This window comes from Lactuca virosa, chromosome 3, assembly GCF_052849685.1.
Source record: "Lactuca virosa cultivar CGN04683 chromosome 3, Lactuca_virosa_CGN04683_v6, whole genome shotgun sequence".
Lineage (NCBI taxonomy): Eukaryota > Viridiplantae > Streptophyta > Magnoliopsida > Asterales > Asteraceae > Lactuca > Lactuca virosa.
The window spans coordinates 306,110,139-306,118,143 of record NC_136428.1 but is presented as its reverse complement, the minus strand read 5'-3'; positions in this window follow the sequence as shown (position 1 = coordinate 306,118,143).

Genomic DNA, 8,005 nt, shown 5'->3' with positions numbered 1-8,005 from the left:
TATATATATATATATATATATATATATATATATATATATATATATATCCTAGGTATAATGGTTTACTTACCAAATAAGTAGTATACCTATAAGTCTCATACAAATGTTTGTAATCCCATACAAACTAAGCTTGCTAAGTATAAATCTTATTTCAATTCTATACGAGTAAAACCGCTACGTATAAATCTATTTTAATTCTATACGAGTAAGTAGAATAGGTATAGTGGTCTACTTACTATACAAGTAATATACCTACTAGATTCTTATACTTAGAGTATAAGTCTTTGAGAAACTTATACTTAACGTTCATACTTGTATATCGACAATGTATAATGCTTCTAAAGTTGTGCTACCATGAGTCTGTAGGTGCGACTGTATGACTTATTTTTATACCTCTTATTATTATTACAAGGATCACACCTTGTGGTAGTTACAAGGATCACACATTGCGGTAGTACAAGGATCACACCTTGCAGTAGTACAAGGATCACACCTTGCGGTAGTTTCGGCATGCTTCATCAACGTCGGAAAGTAGTAAATTAGGCAAGTTTGTCACCCGAATACCATTGGGTTGGAGCTAGCAACCACGGGTGGGGTTGTCAACCCGTATAGATCCATATACAACTTCCTCGCTCACACGGGATTAACGGTCACAGGCCAGAGGACTTCCACTAAGATCCCCAATCTTAAATGATGAATACAGTAGCTCATGTAGACTTTGGCGGCGTTCTATAGTTCTAACAACAATAGCATTTTCATGTCTAAAACCCTAAGTTACTAGACTATGCTTTTAAACATTACTCCTAATTTCATAACATTTAGGCAGTATAACAGCTATAACTTGATGTAAAACTAGGTTTTATCTTGACATAAAACCAACAATAGCATATAACATACTTAACAAACAATAGATATACTTCCGAGTATAACTCTGTGTCTATCACACAACATAGTATATATAGAAACCCGGAGTATAACTCATAAGCTACATCACACATAATATATATATATATATATATATATATATATATATATATATATATATATATATATATATATATATATAATTCCCGACTATAAATTCGGGTATATAATAGCATACTTCTATAATACTAACATGCTAACAAGTTTAACATAGTTGTGAGATTTCAAAATATCATATATACTATAGGTATATATGAGACAAAATAACTATATCCCGGTTAAAATAAATATATATGTTGATACGAACATACTATCACATAGACATAATATTAACTTATATACAATATTTAGCATGCGTTTTCCCCCGAAAACATTAAAAGTGGGGCCGTGAAACTCACTTTACTAGCGTGCTTTGACAGTATCTAACTGAAAACGTTCAGCGGTTCGCGATCACTGGGCTCGGGATGCAAGATGGCTTCAACAAAGGACAGAGGAGAGAAAAGAAATGGTGTAAGTAGAGAGGAGGCCGGACTTGCTATTTATAGGTTGTCCAAGACAAGTTCACGTCGTGAATTTGAGCTGAGTGATGTCGTAGACTTGCCATTTGCGTCCTAGCTTCGGGAGGTGTCACGATTCTAGTTTCACGTTGTGAATCTAAGGTTCACGTCGTGAGGATTGAACACCTCATTCCCGTAGAATTCATATGTGTTTTCTAGCTCTAAAATGTGTCCTAGACTACTTTCACGTCGTGAATCTAAGGTTCACGTCGTGAATCCAGACAACTAGGGTTTCCTGCCAAGTGTCATGCTCTAAGACAACTTCATCTTTGGAAGGTCTTAACTTTTGCATACGAACTCCGTTTTTGACGTTCTTTATATCCACGCGTAGGTAATTTTGAGTAATACAACTCTCTTTTAGATTCCAATAGCTAATTCTAAGCCTATTTTAAATTCCTCTTGTTATAGAGATTTTATAGCGTTTGGTTTATCATAACTTCTTCACGCGAAGTCAGATTTAGATGTTCTCTATATTTTTGGAATCGTATGGACGTATACTTTGATTTATACTATAAAGTTTGTATGAAAGTTCATATTTATATTAGAATTATCGTGAAATACATAGTCAGTTTACTACATTACTTGTTTTGACAAAATCACATTACATGATTGGTATAATCACATGTGATTGTTATTGACCTAATTTTGATGGGTGTTACATTCTCCCCCCGTTGAAGTAAATTTCGTCCCAAAATTTATTTTGTACTAGGTACCACCGAAGGGTCCTGGATAGCTTCCTTGCTTCCTGTTACGAATGCCCTACCACGGCCTAACTTCCTTGACTCCTTAACTTTGGACATTCCTTCTTGATATGTCCAATTTCACCACACTTAACACATGCTCGTACTCCATCATAGCCTGTTCCAGTGTTTGTTCCTTGATTTTCTGTTGTAGCTGTTGTGCTCCTGCAGAAATTGGCGGTGTGTCCCTTTTTCTTGCATCGAGTGCATATAAAGCAGTTACCTAGATGGTGACGGTTACACTGAGTGCATTTTGGAAGTTTTCCTTCATACTGTCATGGTTGTGTGGGTATTACTGTTGTGGCTGCATAATTAGTTGCCACGTCTTGTCTCTCCTTAGATGATTGTCTGGGATTCTTCCCATTAAATTTGCGCTTGTTCGTTCCAGACTCGGGAGACTGAGCTATAAATCCCACTTGGATTCTGTGTTGGTTAGTTGATGAGCTATTCACTTGGTACTGTAAAATGTTGAAGGCTTCGATGCGATCACCATTCCTTTGGTTTGTGATGCTAGACCCCAGATATATCGCTCAATCTTCTTATATTCGGGGGTTACAAGAGCTGGACATATTACCGCAAGGTCGTTGAATCTAGCGGTATAAACATTTATCTCGGAACCCCTCATTGTTAGGTTCCATAGCTCTTGTTCCAGATTTTGTATTTCCTCTATTGGACAATACTCCTCTACTAGCATCCTCTTCAGCTCTTCCCATTTCATGGAGTTTGCAGCATCAATTCCCATTGTATTAACATGATTGTTCCACCATGTTAACGCTGCATCAGCGAAGGTACATGCAACAAATCGTACCTTACATTCGTCTGGACAGAAGCTTATTTGAAATACTGATTCTGTCTTTTCAATCCACCGGGTCAAGTTAACAACTCCTTCCGTTCCATGGAAGCTCTTAGGTTTGCAATTAATAAAATCCTTGTAGGTGTACATTCTGGCGGTCCCTACATTGCCTTCATTTCTAACTCCTCCTCTTGTGACATTAGCGATTCTCTGAGCTATGATTTCTTCAAGTTCTGCTGAACTTATTGGAGGGTTTGTTTCTAGTGGCGGTGGTTGCGGTTGTTGTTGTTGTGGTTCTGGTCGTTGGATAAGGTTTAGCCGAGCGCTACTTCTTCTAGGCATTTTATTTAGTTCCTATACATTTTAGATCACCAAGTGTTTAGTCTATCAAATATTACTCCCAATTTAAATAATTCATATGATCTTATCATAATAAAATATAGTTGTACACCTACACCTAGTTGTGATAAGATCTATGCACATATGAACTTTAGTTGGAATATCTGATCTAAATCCTTGAGATCAAAAACATTCCGGGTATTTAGGTGTATTATCATCACGGATCTGAGTCTTCATATATGACTTTATATTTGTTATTTGTTGTATTCATGCACTTTTAATTATTGTTTGTTACTTCAGGTCTAGCTGATAAGGCATCGGCCAGTTAGGACAGTCGGAGGGCAGGATCATTTTAGCATATATCCATTCTGAAATCCAGCAACCCAAGCGACATGTCTATCCTGTCACCGCTCCCATAAGTAGTCCTTCAGTAGAAGAATTAATAATACTTTATATTGTAGGCTAAGGGATATACCTAAACCTAACAGAGTAAGCCCTAAAGTATAGTCGTGCTTTCCTAAGAAAGTACTAATTCACAATAGTTAATAGCTCTGATGCCAATCTGTCACACACCGGCCGTCGGCGGAAACATCGGGCGGTGTAACGTCATTTCTTGTATCATAGTTATCAACTTCCTGAAAACACATGCAATTTAAAATACGTCAACATAAAGTTGGTGAGTTCACAGGTTTTGACTCTAAGTAGAAGTTTTGACTCTCCAACATTTAGTATATATATATATATATATATATATATATATATATATATATATATATATATATATATATATATATATATATATATATACTAGGTATAATGGTTTACTTACCAAATAAGTAGTATACCTATAAGTCTCATACAAATGTTTGTAATCCCATACAAACTAAGGTTGCTACGTATAAATCTTATTTCAATTCTATACGAGTAAAACCGCTACATATAAATCTATTTTAATTCTATACGATTAAGTAGAATAGGTATAGTGGTCTACTTAATATACAAGTAATATACCTACTAGATTCTTATACTTAGAGTATAAGTCTTTGAGAAACTTATACTTAACATTCATACTTGTATATCGACAAAGTATAATGCTTCTAAAGTTGTGCTACTATGAGTCTGTAGGTGCGACTGTATGACTTAGTTTTATACCTCTTATTATTATTACAAGGATCACACCTTGTGGTAGTTACAAGGATCACACATTGCGGTAGTACAAGGATCACACCTTGTGGTAGTAGAAGGATCACACCTTGCGATAGTAAAAGGATCACACCTTGCGGTAGTACAAGGATCACGCCTTGCGGTAGTACAAGGATCACACCTTGCGGTAGTTTCCGCACGCTTCATCGACGTCGGAAAAGTAGTAAATTAGGCAAGTTTGTCACCCGAATACCGTTGGGTTGAGCTAGCAACCACGGGTGGGGTTGTCAGCCCGTATAGATCCGTATACAACTTCATCGCTCACACGGGATTAACGGTCACAGGTCAGAGGACTTCCACTAAGATCCCTAATCTTAGATGATGAATACAGTAGCTCATGTAGACTTTGGCGACGTTCTATAGTTGTAACAACAAGAGCATTTTCATGTCTAAAACCCTAAGTTACTAGACTATGCTTTTAAACAATACTCCTAATTTCATAACATTTAGGCAGTATAACAGCTATAACTTGATGTAAAACCAAGTTTTATCTTGACATAAAACCAACAATAGCATATAACATACTTAACAAACAATAGATATAACTTCCGAGTATAACTCTGGGTCTATCACACAACATAGTATATATAGAAACCTGGAGTATAACTCATAAGCTACATCACAAATAATATATATACATAATTCCCGAGTATAAATTCGGGTATATATTAGCATACTTCTATAATACTAACATGCTAACAAGTTTAACATAGTTGTGAGATTTCAAAATTTCATATATACTATAGGTATATATGAGACAAAATAACTATATCCTGGTTAACATAACTATATATGTTGATACGAACATACTATCACATAGACATAATATTAACTTATATACAATATTTAGCATGCGTTTTCCCCCGAAAACATTAAAAGTGGGGCCGTGAAACTCACTTTACTAGCGTGCTTTGACAGTATCTAACTGAAAACGTTGAGCGGTTCGCGATCACTGGGCTCGGGATGCAAGATGGCTTCAACAAAGGACAGAGGAGAGAAAAGAAATGGTGTAAGTAGAGAGGAGGCCGGACTTGCTATTTATAGGTTGTCCAAGACAAGTTCACGTCGTGAATTTGAGCTGAGTGATGTCGTAGACTTGCCATTTGCGTCCTAGCTTCGGGAGGTGTCACGATTCTAGTTTCACGTTGTGAATCTAAGGTTCACGTCGTGAGGATTGAACACCTCATTCCCGTAGAATTCATATGTGTTTTCTAGCTCTAAAATGTGTCCTAGACTACTTTCACGTCGTGAATCTAAGGTTCACGTCGTGAATCCAGACAACTAGGGTTTCCTGCCAAGTGTCATGCTCTAAGACAACTTCATCTTTGGAAGGTCTTAACTTTTGCATACGAACTCCGTTTTTGACGTTCTTTATATCCACGCGTAGGTAATTTTGAGTAATACAACTCTCTTTTAGATTCCAATAGCTAATTCTAAGCCTATTTTAAATTCCTCTTGTTATAGAGATTTTATAGCGTTTGGTTTATCATAACTTCTTCACGCGAAGTCAGATTTAGATGTTCTCTATATTTTTGGAATCGTATGGACGTATACTTTGATTTATACTATAAAGTTTGTATGAAAGTTCATATTTATATTAGAATTATCGTGAAATACATAGTCAGTTTACTACATTACTTGTTTTGACAAAATCACATTACATGATTGGTATAATCACATGTGATTGTTATTGACCTAATTTTGATGGGTGTTACATTCTCCCCCCGTTGAAGTAAATTTCGTCCCAAAATTTATTTTGTACCAGGTACCACCGAAGGGTCCTGGATAGCTTCCTTGCTTCCTGTTACGAATGCCCTACCACGGCCTAACTTCCTTGACTCCTTAACTTTGGACATTCCTTCTTGATATGTCCAATTTCACCACACTTAACACATGCTCGTACTCCATCATAGCCTGTTCCAGTGTTTGTTCCTTGATTTTCTGTTGTAGCTGTTGTGCTCCTGCAGAAATTGGCGGTGTGTCCCTTTTTCTTGCATCGAGTGCATATAAAGCAGTTACCTAGATGGTGACGGTTACACTGAGTGCATTTTGGAAGTTTTCCTTCATACTGTCATGGTTGTGTGGGTATTACTGTTGTGGCTGCATAATTAGTTGCCACGTCTTGTCTCTCCTTAGATGATTGTCTGGGATTCTTCCCATTAAATTTGCGCTTGTTCGTTCCAGACTCGGGAGACTTAGCTATAAATCCCACTTGGATTCTGTGTTGGTTAGTTGATGAGCTATTCGCTTGGTACTGTAAAATGTTGAAGGCTTCGATGCGATCACCATTCCTTTGGTTTGTGATGCTAGACCCCAGATATATCGCTCAATCTTCTTATATTCGAGGGTTACAAGAGCTGGACACATTACCGCAAGGTCGTTGAATCTAGCGGTATAAACATTTATCTCGGAACCCCTCATTGTTAGGTTCCATAGCTCTTGTTCCAGATTTTGTATTTCCTCTATTGGACAATACTCCTCTACTAGCATCCTCTTCAGCTCTTCCCATTTCATGGAGTTTGCAGCATCAATTCCCATTGTATTAACATGATTGTTCCACCATGTTAACGCTGCATCAGCGAAGGTACACGCAACAAATCGTACCTTACATTCGTCCGGACATAAGCTTATTTGAAATACTGATTCTGTCTTTTCAATCCACCGGGTCAAGTTAACAACTCCTTCCGTTCCATGGAAGCTCTTAGGTTTGCAATTAATAAAATCCTTGTAGGTGTACATTCTGGCGGTCCCTACATTGCCTTCATTTCTAACTCCTCCTCTTGTGACATTAGCGATTCTCTGAGCTATGATTTCTTCAAGTTCTGCTGAACTTATTGGAGGGTTTGTTTCTAGTGGCGGTGGTTGCGGTTGTTGTTGTTGTGGTTCTGGTCGTTGGATAAGGTTTAGCCGAGCGCTACTTCTTCTAGGCATTTTGTTTAGTTCCTATACATTTTAGATCACCAAGTGTTTAGTCTATCAAATATTACTCCCAATTTAAATAATTCATATGATCTTATCATAATAAAATATAGTTGTACACCTACACCTAGTTGTGATAAGATCTATGCACATATGAACTTTAGTTGGAATATCTGATCTAAATCCTTGAGATCAAAAACATTCCGGGTATTTAGGTGTATTATCATCACGGATCTGAGTCTTCATATATGACTTTATATTTGTTATTTGTTGTATTCATGCACTTTTAATTATTGTTTGTTACTTCAGGTCTAGCTGATAAGGCATCGGCCAGTTAGGACAGTCGGAGGGCAGGATCATTTTAGCATATATCCATTCTGAAATCCAGCAACCCAAGCGACATGTCTATCCTGTCACCGCTCCCATAAGTAGTCCTTCAGTAGAAGAATTAATAATACTTTATATTGTAGGCTAAGGGATATACCTAAACCTAACAGAGTAAGCCCTAAAGTATAGTCGTGCTTTCCTAA